Genomic DNA, 14,903 nt, shown 5'->3' on the forward strand with positions numbered 1-14,903 from the left:
ATGTAAATATAACATTTATCCTCGCCCCAAGCTTCAGTTTGAGGAAGGTTACAGACTCCTTGTGGATATGTGGAAGAATGAGTTGGTCAAATGCTTTAAGTACATTATGATTAGATGTGTACAAAGCACTGTTTCCACTTTATCTGCTTCTATTAAAAAAAATCAACTCTTCCCTTTCTGCCAGCTTTAAAGGTGATATATTGACTACGGTTTTTAATGTTTTGCACTCAGTTTTTTATGGAAACATTTCATCATCTCTGCAACTAACTTAAAAAACAAACAAACAAGCAAAAAACACTTTTACACTAAATATTTGAAACCATCAGAGTTACAACTTCTAAAGTAGACCAAAAATATCTTCACCATTCAATAGACTTTAAACTTTAGGGAATAAAAATCCCCCAAAACTTACATCTCCAAGTATTTCCAGTATTTGGACATTTCAACATTTTCTGGAGCTATAAATGTTCACAATTTTTTGTTGCTTGTCCCTTGTGACTGAAAAAATGTCAACGTATTTTTAGACTGACCGTCCTGGCATTTTCGAGCTCAAGGAGAGGATTTGCTAAAGTATTTATAAAGATAGAGAATGAAAATACCTGCGTTAGAAAGCTTATACAGTGGAATCACTGGGGTTGTTCTCGCTCTAATGTCGCAGTCAGAGAGCAGCTCTGGTGATGTAATTGTCAATACATTGTTGTGCAATAAGGCGGGCTGAGCCTATAAATGGATCCTGGTCCTGCTGCCTCGTTTCTGCATCTGCAACATCTGGCCTCAATCTGACTTCACGCTCCACCGCCCCCTTGGGAGACGTGCTCCCCGGTTAGGTTTCACTCAGCTCCGTGGCTAAGTCTGCAGGGTCTGCTGGGGGTAACGGCGTCTGTAAGCCATGTGGCGTGATAGAGAGTGCAGAGAAAAGGTGCATCAAGGCTGTAGGCGAGACAAAGACATGCATGTTGACACAGAGACACAACTTAGTCATTAAAGAGGAGGTTAGATTGACTCATATTCAGCCTCTAAAGATTTCATCAGAGGGACGGCATGTCTGACCCTGACCTTATTGCGAACCTTAAGCAAAAAAATACGTCTCAACCCTAAAATAAATCTTTACCTTTAAAGAACAACCTTCAAGGGCCCATAGCGTGATATAGAGGATTTAATCCCCACTTTATGATTAATACAGACCCAAGCTCACGGTCTGAGTGTAGTTCTGAATGGCAGCCAAGTTTTGATAGGGATACGAAGGGGAGAGCTGACCGACTCCCCCACAAAGTTACTCCCTCCTGCCTCAGTCGCCTTCCAAACTTCGTCTTTCACTCCCTTCTGGCCTCGTTTTCCTCACTCTCTTTGTCTCTTTGCCTCTGTTTCTTTCTCCCATTGTCCCTCAGTCCAAAGTTCTGATTTAGTTTAAAAATATATTCTTATTGTTATTACTATTACAGGAAGAGACTGTCCTCCTGTAAAAAAAATGGCCCATTGAAGCTTATTATAAACTACTGCTATATAGTTATTCTGTTGCTTTATTGTCTGAGATTTTAGAAATTACTTTGTTGGACATCCTGGACTTACCAATAAAACCAGCAGCCAGAACTGCAAACCTTTCACTTTAATCACTTGGCTGTACAAGGTTTACAATTTACATGTAATAAATCTGAATGTAAGGGCTAAACAAAAGGGGCTTTGCGTACAACTGGATATTTGGCACACCAAAACCAAAGGAAGAACAGAAAATGCCAACCAAGAGTGAGACACCTTGTAAAAAAGAAAAGAAAATAATGTTTTCTGTATTACTGCCAGCATGAAGTGGTTTCTAAAGTGGCTCTATTCAGCTCATTTACTGCTCCTTATTTCTATCCATGGACTTGAGTAGACTAGAGTAGCTTTGCATGATTCACAGTTTAAAATGATCCTTATCTATCTGTTGCTGGGCCTCAGTGCAGCCCTTCGGTTCATCTTCTCAAACAACATGTTTTAGCTCCCCTACTCTTAACTTTCTTCTGATTGGTTGCTCCTGCCCCCGCGCCTTCAACAGTTAGATCCAGAAGCAGTGAGAGATGAGAAAACTAAACCGCATTAGTCTGATGCATAACCAGCTAAATAATGACAATGGGCCTCACACAGCTCATGAGGCTTCTCTGTATTAGTCTAATTTTCTCCATGTTAGAGTAAGTACTTCTGATACTGCCCTGAAGCTCTTAAAAGAAGACCAGTCCAGTTTAAACTGGTTACTGTCTAGTAACTAGTGAGTTCTGAAATTGGGTTTTGAGGTTTAAATAGGCCAGAACAAAATTATGTTTTTGATAATATTGGAGTTTGATCTGTTTTGCTCATTTACAGCTCTGAATGTATTTTTTATACTTGGACTCTACTGGAGAGCCTGTTTTATTATATATTATACAGTGTATTTCTTGTAGTTTTCCATTCATATTGTATTATGGTCTTGTGTGATTGAATGTTGTAAATTTTATTTGTGTATAGTGAATGTAAAAACCCCACAAGGGACAAGGGTTGGACATGAGCAACAGCTATAAACTCTATGTGCAGCACATCAGTGTCATTCTCAGCTCCGTATTGGAACTATGTTAAACGGCAAGTGAGATTTCAATATAACCACAGCAGTCTGTGAAGCTGGTTGAGCAACAGTCCTGCAGACATCCCAGATCTCCTCAGGCTGGTTGTGCTGAGAAATCCAACCAAACTGGCAAAGATTAAAAGCAAAGATGTTTTGTTTCCTTTTTCTAGTTCACTTAGTCCTGTAAGCACACATAGTTTTAGTTTTTAGTTTACTATAATGACCTTGGTTGTTGTGGCCCCTCAGTTCATTGTGTGTCAGAGATGATTGTTTTTATCTCCTCTGACTTTGAGCCAACTTTCTCCTGATTGATGACGATTCAGATTCTGATTGATTCTGATTGAATACCCCTCATAAATAGAAGATCTTCAGAGCCTGAAAAGGCTGTATTAAAGTTTTGTAGTCATGTAATTGCTAATCACATGATGTTAACTTGCCATGCCAGTATGAACACATGACACTGTAGTGTCAAAACGATAAGGCCCCAGTCACAATGGCCTAAAGACTGGTTGGCAATCATCTGACAGCCACTGGTCCAAATGGGAAAATGAGTATTCCCTGACCGATTAGTAAGCGGTTATTGGAGGGTGATGGCAGTCACTGTGAAACTGATTATAAAGCCCCAGTCAAACAGGCCTACAGGCAAGTAAGTAACCCACTGGAAACAGAGAAGTTTGCCTTCAAAATAAAAGCTGCACCTTGCACAACCTTTACTTTGAAGGTGAACATTCTCCCTTTCCACTTTGTTTTGCACTTTGTACTTTAATTTTACTCCAGCACAGATATTGGTCAGCAAGTTTTTGCAGACAAGTTAGCATCTTCACTGCAAACTACAGGTGACCGCTGCAGTGCAAGAGGGAACAAATCAGTCAAAAGGAGGTTTTGGTGCAGCGCCCTTTTTGCAGCCAATTTCACCTCCAGGAATCATCTGCAAACCAGTCAAAGAATACCAACTTCTCCCTCGCATTTCCTTCACATGCACTGACCTCATTGTTTCAAAATGGCCTTGTTTAAATGTCCAGGTGTGACTGTCTGCATGAAATAAACAAGACTATAAGCACAAAGCAAGAGCTTGTCTGGAACACAGTGTAAAGATAAAACCATCCAATCTTGGAGGCACAGAACAAGAAAACGGTGTTGTGCGGGCAGCTCACAGCGTGCATCAGGATGGACTTTGATTGTTTTGAACTGACTAAGTTTCCATGCCAGATGCTGGTGCTCTCTGCTGTTTGTAACTGTAATGTTTAATGACGTGCTGGCAGTATTTTCTCAATTCAGAATTCTTCCCGTGATTCAGATCAGCTGTGCTTACCCCAGGCAGTCAGTTCAGATCGATATATTTTCAAGAGTAGAAATCCATTCAGATAATCACATTAGGGGAGCAAAGAGCTGTTCACACAACAACCATTAATTTGAGGATTTAAAATTAAAGTTTTGATTTGCATTGACAAGTTTATGTCTGTGGGAAATTAGTGTAATTAAAGCAAGCGAGTGTGAACCTAATTCTAAAGCTTTTGGAAGCCTATTAAAGCCTAAAGCCTGTTATTATAAACATACACGTTATTAGAAAAGGAAAACAATCACTCCCTCTCTCCCCTTTTCTCTCTTTCTTGTATTGAGTTCTTGCCAAAGAAAACACCCTCCTACCACAAACACTCACACACTGTATTCGTTTTATCCATGGACCCATAGCTGAACAATATCACTGATATCTGCCACATGCACATGCACCCCTCGGAAAAAGAGAGGTGGGACAATCGAGGCTGCCAATAGGCACACCGGAAAGCTGAGATCTGACCAATGAGCAAACAGGAAACTTTTGGGGACTTTCCAAAGTTTCTGTCTCCACTTGTATTTGTCAGATATTTTTATGTTGCTGTGTGGACTGTTCTGCATGTAACAGGCCCTAACTCCTACTCCCTTACTTGTATGTACGTGTTTGTACGCGTGTGCGCATGTGTGTGTGTGTAGGCTCCACTTCGCCATGTGTGTAAAGGCTCTAACGTCACTGCTGCTGGCTCCGTGCTTCGTTTCATTTCAGGAATCAGGAGTTCAGAACGGGCAATCGAGGAGTCCACTACTCCCCAGAGAAAGAGAGAGAGACCCCACTCCTTACCCACACACACACACACACACACACACAATTAACAACAATGTGTGTACTTACTGATGCTGTGGGGACATTTATAGTGCAATGTAAATGTTTACATTTTAGTTTGCAGTCTCAGTTCAAGGTAAGGTTTAGGGAAGTCATAGTTATAGTTAAAGCGAGTCTCTGAATGAATTTCAGTCAGTGTCCTGATGGAAACATGCCTGCGCCTGTAAGTAGTTTTTAAACCTGTGCCGTTTTTCTCGAGGTTTGAGTGTGTTTGTGTGCACTTGTACAACTATCAGTGTGAGGATCAGTCTGACTTCTTCACAATCAGATTTAGGACATTTTGGAAAAGTGGGCACATTATGGTACAATCGCAGAGTCACTGAGAATTAAGACTCTAAGTTCTAAGATTAAGGTTAGAATTAGATGCAGGTTAGAGTTGAGTTAAACGTGCGTGTGATGAAACTCATTGTGGAGACCTAAAGGTTGTTATTTGTAGCCTAGTTGAGTGGCCAACACTGTTATACAGTAATGCAAGCACAGGGCGGCTGTGGCTCGGGACGTACTGAGCCACACCATTCAGCACGCGCATCTGCAAATGTTAGACAAGGTGCTTAGGTATAGAAAAAAGTACTGGTCCGTTTTAATTGGGGAAACGCTAGTTGATGGTGGAGTTGATCTCTCTTTCTATGTTATTCTCCTCCAGAGAAATAAAGAAGAAGAAGTAGGACGAATCAACAATACCAAATGGGGCAGTCACCATCCTTACTAGATGCTCTGGTGTGACATGCGGTTACTACACAGGTTACAGAGCATGGTTTCATGCGTGTCATAAGACACATTATAGTAATATGATTTCATGGCAGGTGCAAAAAGCAGGTTCCATAAATGCTAATTATTAGATTTTAAATATTTTAACAGTAAAGCAAATTGTGCATTTAGACACAGGGCTAAGCAGGAGCAGGTTATGGTTAAGGTTACTGTAAAGACATCCTTGTCTCTCTCAGTGTATGTGTGTTTTGGCTTTATCAGTTGTAGATGTCAGTATGTTGTCCTTCCATAATGTCTGCATACTTTTGGCACAGAGTGTGGATAGCAAGTACTGTGATTATAGTCGGATAGAGGGAATAACCTGGTTCCCAGTAGTCCAACTCCTTGAAATTATTATTCTGCCTATCAATCCCATAACGACTCTGACACTGATCACAACAAAGAGGGGAAATACCTCAACAAACATGCACGAACATTTAATCCACAGCATGCAACTAATTTGCATGAATGGAATTTCTTAATTGCTCCTTAGCTGTGGTGACTCTCAAAACGGAGCCAATGAGAACCCAATGACAATCCAGAAGTTAGTTGCATTTTGCTCTGTTGCTTGTGAAGCTTGCACACAAGAATTTCACTCGCATGTGCTGCACCAGTGTACCAGCACATGTGATGTGACAATAAAAGTGATTTATTTTATTTTAAGAGGATCAATAAGGAATTGAATTAATAAGTGATATCAGTAATGGAATCGGAATTGCTAAATTCTTATCCGTTCACATCACTAGTCCCGCATGGAAAGCACATGATTACCACTTCTCGGATGAACTCCTTACCAGACAGTTCAGGATTTCCAGCATGTCTTGACTGCACAGCTGTGTTATGTTCATGCCACTGCATCTCACTGTGCTTAATGTCAGGATTTCAGGGTGACTTTTACAAAACGTGAATATTCGTCTCCTCCTGTGTTAGCGTTCTTTTTGCTTTGCATTATTGTTTGTTTGATTAGCTAAACCTGTCGGGTTTCAAGTTTCAGGTCATGCAGAGCCACCCTGCAACATTTCTTTAAAGGAACTTTGAATTTATTGTTACTTCAGTGGTTGCAAACCCTTCTGTCACTGGGATAGCGTAGCAGCCAGTCATGATACCGCCACCATGCTTTACAGCAGAAATGAGGTATTTCTTTTAAACACGTCTTTAATTAAGGAGTAAAACTCTTCAGATTTTAAATCTCTTTTGCAAGATTTTTCCTTGGCCTTGATAAACAGAATTATTTGCATGTTTTTGAAGAGGGAAACAATAGTTACAAAAGAAAACCCACACAAACATCAGAGAAAATTCCAACTCCACAGAAAAGGATCCTGTCAGTGTCAAACCACAGTGCTGACAGTGCTAAGCCATCCAGGATTTGATGCTGGTTTGCAGTATTATTCTTTCCACTAAATGTAGCATTGTGTGTTTTACCAGAAAGGCAGATTTGTTTTGTCTCGTGTGTACACACAACATTGCTCTAGAACACAGGTGTCGAACTCCAGGCCTCAAGGGCCGGTGTCCTGCAGGTTTTAGATGTTTCCTTGATCCAACACAGCTGATTTAAATGGCTAAATTACCTCCTCAACATGTCCTGAAGTTCTCCAGAGGCCTAGTAATGAACTGATCACTTGATTCAGGTGTGTTGACCCAGGGTGACATCTAAAACCTGCAGGACACCGGCCCTCGAGGCCTGGAGTTCGACACCCCTGCTCTAGAAGTACTGTGGAAAAGCCATGTGCTTCCATATAAACTGTTCTTATCCATTAAACTGTATTTACAATCACCAAGGGAGCTCATCTGTTTGTAAGTAGGATTATCGAAAAAGTTAAGGGGGATTCGCATTTTATGTGGGTCAACTTAGAAATCATTCCATTTATGACATCCAGAGCTGGATCCAGAATTTGTTTCTTTACCAGTTTTGAGAACGTTTAAAACTGGATATTTCAGATTAAAATGGGAGACATTGTCTTGATCATACCCTGGGCCTCGATGCATGCATGGTGCAGAGGAAATGTTCAGGCTAACTGGAGGTCTGCTGTCTCTGTTTGCTCGTGTTTTTATAGCGGAAAGATGGAAACAGATTACAGCACATTGTAGACATGTTTGGGTCTGCAGGTGTTTTGTTGTTCCCCCTTTTGTTTGTTCTTTACCTCTTTCAGGAATGGTTGGTACTAAATTTCCTCCATTTGAAAATAGTTTGCCCCGTTGTGGATTAATGGACTCCCAAGACATTTGATAAGCTTTTATGGCCTTTCCAGGGTTTGGTGATGTTTTATGCTTCTTATAAATGTCATGACATTAAACCAGCCAATCTTTCTTCAGATAGCCTTCGTACGTCTTTATTTGCAGGGATGGGCACCTATGCAACCCAAGTTTTGAATCTCACCCCTTGTAATTAAATACTTGACTCTGTGTAGTTTTTGGAAAAGTCATGAGCACAGAGGTCCACTTAGTTTTTCCAGTCTTAACTGTAAGTTATTACTCAGCTTGTTTTCAGGCATGAAAACTGCATTTATTTGTGTGTGTGTGTGATTAGTTTGGTCAAATTGTTTTTGTCTGTAACTAAGATTTATGTATTCATGAGTAATCAGTGCAGAAATAATTCCGCAAACCTTTTCTCCAGCTCAGGCTCAAGGTTGAGATTTTATGGTGTCCGCATACTTTTGGCTAGATTTGTATGCGTGTTTGCATGTCGAACGTGTCCTTGTGCAGTCTGAGGCCCACATTGTGGTTTTCTGTTCCTCCCTACCAATCTTTCTCTGTCCTCCCTCTGCCTTTCTCTCCCTCTGTTTCTGCAGTTTCACCCTCCCTCCACCTCTTTTCAAATTGCCTTACACTCCCTTTTCTCTCTTTGCCGGTCAGGAAGAAGTGAACAATATGACCTTTAGTCGCAGCGATAACATTCTCCCTCATGAATTCCCAACTGCTCCGGCTTTCATTTCACATTCTCACCAGTTTGTTTTCACTCCTGGCAGCTCTGTTTTCCCAAGAAATGATCATCCAGGCACCCGGTGATTAACGAGCAGCACGAGGGGGCAGGGAGCAAGTCGGGCCTCTGCAGGGTCACACATAGGCAAACCGCACAGGCGCTAACTATACTTCCATGCTATAGAATGTCTCATCTGTATTCTTATCTTCTCTCATATGTCCCACTCATAAATGCAGTGGGAGGTTTTCAAAGTGGTGTGAATGGTGAGAGCTGCATGTTTTTAAATCTCCATGTGGGGCGAATGGAAATGTTTGCAAATGAGACCCAGAGGCAGGGATGACTTAAGCCAAACTGCGTCCCTGGAGCACAATTTGAGCTGCTGGGAACCCCCCATTAAAACCCCAGTTCAACCTATCCTGTCACTTTTAAGTAAAAGCTAACTACAGTAGATACAGCTGACTACACACGGCTACATTATTATGTTTTGTCTGGAGCGTCTCTTACGTCAGTCAGGACACCTGTACGGAGTAATGTTTATGATTTCGACTTGGAGCTTCTTTGGAAAATGTGGTAATAACACAGGACGTTCCTAAAGATATAACCCTGCTTAAGATAAACAAGTTTATTTTGAACATTTACAAGAATTAAGTAATTGACACATATGGACATTCAAAGAAATAACATCACAACATATTAATTGTACAAATAATTCAAAATGTATGTTTGAAAGGAATTAAGAAGTGTAAACTTATATGATTCTACACCTTCTTCCTGTAAATGATCACAATATTCTTAATTTTTAAAGTCTTAAGGTTAAAGTGAAAAATCAATCAGGATTGGATTCTTTCTAATGAACAGCGAGGGCGGCTCTAAAAGAAAACATTTAAAAATCTTGGGGAGACACTGCTGCCTTTATCTGTGACCTCTGTAAACACTCATTTGATGAGTTTATGTTATTAAACGATAGTTTCAAGTCTGGTTTAATGTAACGCAATGTCCATTTTGTATGTTCTGAGTAACTTTAGCGTAAAAAGACATTAAATAGAATTACATTTGCCCTGTATTCAAATTATTAACTGAAAATTTACACTTACCACTTCATCAGGTACACCTTGCAGGTACTGGACCCCTTTTCTTTCTAGAGCTGCCTTAATTCTTCATAGAATAGCTTCAACAAGATGCTGGAAACTTGGAGACTTGGTCCACATTGCCACATTGCATCGATGATGCAGTCCTCCTGCACTGAGATAGTGACATGATCCTCAGACGATGGATACACTGTGGTCATAAAGGGACGGACAAAGGCTGTGGTGTTTAAACGATGCTCAGCTGGCACTACACTGAATCGTCAGTGCAGGATGGATCTGTGTTTTCATGCTGTTTGCTCCAGTTTCCGACCAACTGAATGTTGCAGCAGAAATCATGAATCATCAGACTAAAGTCCTGTTGTTAAATTTGTTGAGCCCATGGAATCTGCAGCCTTATGTCTGTCGAGTCAGCATTCTGCAACAGCTGCAACCATAAGCTAGATGAGAAAATAGATGAATGGTGTGTTTCTTAAAATTAAGGCAGATATATTGATTTTTCACTCCCTAATTTTTATAACCCAGTACGTGACAATAACAAAACTATCAGAATATCTGTAGAAATATAATAATTTTACTCTGAATCTCATCTTATCTTAGTTTACTGTGTCGCTTGTGCATAATTATACAAGAAGAACAACTGCACAGTTATTTTGGGATTACCACTTGGGTATTATAAACATAATATAGATATGTAATTTTTAAATAGCAAGGGTTGTGGCAATATAAATAGATCACAACACCACATAAAGTTAGGAGGCCAGTTTACAAAAGCCAAAGAATTCACATATCTGATAGTGCACAGCTAAAGGTTAAAGGTTAATGTACTTGTCATCATCGCTGATTACTTAGACTTCACAGGGTTACATTTGGGGATTAGTCTATAGATTTTTTCTACATTTCCCAGAGTCTTTGACATGTGGCAGTTCTCGTGAGCCTGTGATTTATTCCCTGTTGAATTGCAGACTTTGAAGGATCCAGCCTCTGATCTGCAGACAGAATGCATGCTGGGATAAGCTCTTGGCTCTGCTGTGGCTCTAAATGGGATTAAGTGGTTGTGGAAAAACAATAGCTGAGAGAATATTCATGCAGTACTTGCACTCACTCGTGTGGCTTGTTTAGCGTCAGGCTGCAGCTGTGTCACTGACCCACCACCCACTCGCTCAGAAAAAGAGTGTGTGGTAATGAAGTCCTTATGGGCAATTACACGCTAATCAAGTGTGCAATCAAACACTGAGCATGCCCCGTGGCCAAGAGAATAGGTTTCCTTTGAACATGTGGGGGAGTGTGCATTAAGAAGTAATCCCCTGGGAAATATTCAGGATCAGACTCTTCAGTTTGTGCATTCTGATGATTTTTTTTTTTTTACTCTATTTTTACTTCTGCATCAACACAGCATGTGTCTTTATTTTATGTGAAGGAAAACATAAGAAAAACCAGGTGCTGCTAATTGCAAATATTATTCTCATATTTTCCCATTTAACATTTACTCTTCTGAGTCAGCACAGATGTAGGCGTAAGTTACTCTTCTCTTGCACGCCTGTGTTTTTGACGAGGAAGATTTTTAGTAATCACAGGTATGCTGAGACTGACTCAATGCAAAGAGGATAGGCAAGATCATCTGAGCACTCAAGTAACCATGCTATTTCATGCTACACTACAGGAAATAGTGGTTGGGGACCACAGCACAAGCAAAATTACTACAACTGAACTTGCCGTCTCATTGCCTTTGAAAACAGGCTGTGTAACACTGTAATGAAATGCCTGTTTTTACACAAGTTTACATAAATGGCAAATGGTGAAATTCAATGTGTGATAAAAAAAAATGCTGGAAAAAACACACTCAGAAAAATATAATATGGGAAAGCGTCATTTTGTTGGCCTTTTTTGTTTTGCTTATAGTATATGAAGTCAGTTTGGGGTACTACAGCAATTAACAGTGATACATCAGCAAATACTGCAATGCTGTTGCTGTCTACATACACAGGAATTCACATTAATGACCACATTCAGAGTCCAGCCTGAGGCACAGCGAGTGATGCTGCAGGACAGCAGTTTAAACTGTGTATAAGTGACATAGTTTCTCCATGACATTGCTTTTATATACAAACATGGCCAAAATACTGTGAACAACTGTGAGTTGTCTGCCTACAATAATGAATAATAGCTTGCAAATCTTCTGGAAGCTAAGTGACTGCAGTCAGTCAACAAGTCAGACTGACTGTTTGGGGACAGGTCGCCCTCACTAGATGATCTGTGCAACAGGGGCGGATCTACTGTGGTGGCATCGGGTGGCGTGTGCCACCCTAAAAATCGTTCAGCCAATAGCATCGAAACAGCTTTATTTCTTGTTGCCAGTAGCAACCAAAGCCTATGATTTCACCAGAGCACATTTTGAATCAACACCATGGGCATTTCGAATTTCAACAAAGGTGTTTGATTCCTAAACTTTGGAAATGGAAAGACGGTGAGAGTTATTAAACCAATAAATCATGAACAAAAATTCTCCAGATTTTTTAAATGTTTTGTAAATTTAAGCACAGTTTGATTATTACTAATAAAAAGAGTGTGAAACAAAATTAGAGTTGTATTTCTAACTGATCCACCTCATGTTCTGTAGCCTTCTGGGTTTTATATTTTTGGGCTACATGCTGGTTTATTATATAGGCTATACAGTACATAAAATCAAAAATGTAACTAGTTATTTGGGCTAAAGCCAATAAGAAAGTTACAGACTATGTTTATATGAAAGGTGTATACTTACTGCATTTGATGTATTTTAACCATATATAATACATATGACAGAATGTAAAACCTGTACAAATGTAAAGAAATGGCTTTGATTTTGCCACCCTGTTTGATTCCAGTGCCACCCTAAAAAGATTTCTCTAGCTCCACCCCTGCTGTGCAGTCACCTTTAAGTTGAAAGTGCTCACCCAGAGGTTGAGGCTGTTATGTGCTAAACCTCTGAACACGTAGTTGGTCACTGCTACTATTTCCAGTGAATCACTAAAGGTGAAAAAAACAAACAAGCAGGTTGCAAAAACCAATTTTTCTTAGTCTTAAAGAGGCTTCAGTCCTGTTTTTATTCTAGTGTGAGTGAACCAAATCAAGTTTGAGTTGGGTGCCTGTTACAATTACTGTTTTCTTAGATCTTTTATTTTAACAGCTGTATTTCCTGTGACATCTTTGAATATTTGATTCATGTTGGTCATTGATGAGTTTCAGTGTCGCATCAATAGTTTTTGGTTTGTGTCGTGGAAGTTTAAGTTCATTCCTCCTTCTCCACTTTTCCCTCTTCTTCGTCTTCAGGTTTAGTTTGAGTCCTCGTGTCTCCATGTTCAGTATGTTTCCTATTAAAATGTAGTTATTAGAAGTGAAAGATTGCAATCAAATCAAAGCATATAATCTTAACCTTGTGAGAGCTAAGTCATCATATGATGACATTAACTCTACACTATCAGAACATGTATTACTGTTTTTACATTTTTTGGCAACTCGGAGACAAAAAGAAATAACTACCCTGACATGTATCAAATATATTTACATTTTTCCAAGGCATGTGGTTAGAGTTGAGGTTCTCATCAAGTTATTATTCTCGCACCAATGTGCCAATTCCTGTGAACCCTGAAACGCAGTAGAGGTAAATTAATGATGGGAAATGTATTTATTATTGAAATAAAATACCCATCCTAGTCAGATGGCAAAATGTGAAATGAAACGTAATTTATCCATTTGTATTCATGAGCACGAACTGTCATGAACTGTTGTGTGACAATCAGCAAGATTTTGAATCTCACGTATTTTCAAAAGGAAGTATATTTCATGTCTGCAGCACATATGTGGTCCAGACAAAGCGGGGACGTGCCACCAAGAAAACCGAAGTTTAGAAGAAGCGGCAAGCATTGCATTTTAACACAAGCAAAGATCTTTTTTAAGCCTAACCGAGGCACTTTTGATATCCAAACCAAACCAAGTAATGGATTCAATGGATTATTTATTAAAAATAATAAAAAATGATGTGTGGCTCAATCTCGGGTCCCTGGTGTGAGCAATGAAATTATTTCTTTTATGTTAATGTCTAATGTCAGTTGGCAGAACAAAAATCATATTCAGTGACAGGCAAAACTGTAAAATTCAAATCTATAAATTAAAGGTCGTAACTACCTGCTGTGAGACTGTGTGGGAATATCACAATGATACATATAAAAATATAGCTGGTATCATAAATTACACCACTGGGTCACTTGAAGGAAACCGACCACATCTAAACTTAAGAAAGAGCAGCTTTTTAAACTTTTCTCCTTTCTAGCTCTCCGTAGTTGTGAACATACACGTGTTCATTGTTTTACACAAGATCCTGTGCAGCAGGAGGGTCTGTACTTTACAATGTAAAGCACCTTTGGGATGATAGTTGTTCTGATTTGGCGCTAGATAAATAAAACTGAATTGAATTGAATAGCAGCTAACTGAAATTAAAACATGTGTTTAGAAAAGACAACAGGAAAGAGTCATAATTCACATTTTGGCAGTGAAATATGATAAATCTTCAAAGAAAAAAGACCCACCCGTGTTAGAGACATTGCTGCCTTGCAGTGTAATGTTATACAATCTTTTCCCCTCTGATTCCTTCATGCTTTTCATCAGCAGGGATCTCCTGAATACCTCCTCAGCTGTGCTCATTGCAGGCTTGATGATGCAGGTTTGGTTGTTCATAGCATGCAACGACAGAAAGACCTGTTTGTCAGGGAGAAGCATATTTTTGCCATTTCTTGATCACATGACCAGGCAGGCATGTTGTTTACTGTCACACAAGCACCTGATGAATTTCCGGTTCCTTGCAAGCTTTGACTTGAAGAAGAAAAAACAAACGAACAAGGAAACCTTGGGATGGGAAGCCAACCTATTTCTTTGATATCCAGTGTGAGATCGGCTCAGACTGAAGCCAGTTTTTCACCCGGATGACAGATGGAGAAAGTCTGGCACAAGTTTCTCGCTCTGCACATGTTTTTACTCTCCAAAATGTCAAATAAGAGACACTGATTAAAATCGGTCTTAAAAACTAAGTCGAGGAATTAAAAAATATTGAAGTGCAAATCTATCACATTTACTACAGAACAATTTGGTTTTACATCGTTTATAGAAATATGGTAGTGATAAATAACATCAACCCATATGCGTAACGGTGGATTTACTGGCTGAAGGTTTGCGTGCATTGGAGGATTTGGCGCCATCTCCTGTGGTAGACTTTTATTGTGAAATTCAATACCAGTTCATTAAATGCTGCTAAAAAATAAGTGCTAGCACGTGCGTGCTGTATATTTGAAAGACTTAGAATACGTGTAATAGACATACACGCTTACTTACTTAGAAATGACAGCAGTGGGATGAAGAATAAAATAAGTACATTATAGGCAATTA

At 39.6% G+C, this 14,903-nt stretch overlaps 1 long non-coding RNA gene across 1 annotated transcript; it reads right to left on the reverse strand.

Annotated features, from left to right (window-relative positions):
* Positions 1–12,634: 12,634 nt before the first annotated feature.
* LOC308386067 lies at positions 12,635–14,189 on the reverse strand. Its single transcript, XR_013969709.1, has 3 exons — positions 14,051–14,189; positions 13,030–13,109; positions 12,635–12,835 (listed from the first exon to the last, which is right to left on the reverse strand). It is a non-coding gene; the product is annotated as an uncharacterized lncRNA (long non-coding RNA).
* Between the last annotated feature and the right edge of the window lie 714 nt (positions 14,190–14,903).

The sequence above is a fragment of the Rhamphochromis sp. 'chilingali' genome, assembly GCF_963969265.1.
Source record: "Rhamphochromis sp. 'chilingali' genome assembly, chromosome: 18".
NCBI lineage: Eukaryota > Metazoa > Chordata > Actinopteri > Cichliformes > Cichlidae > Rhamphochromis > Rhamphochromis sp. 'chilingali'.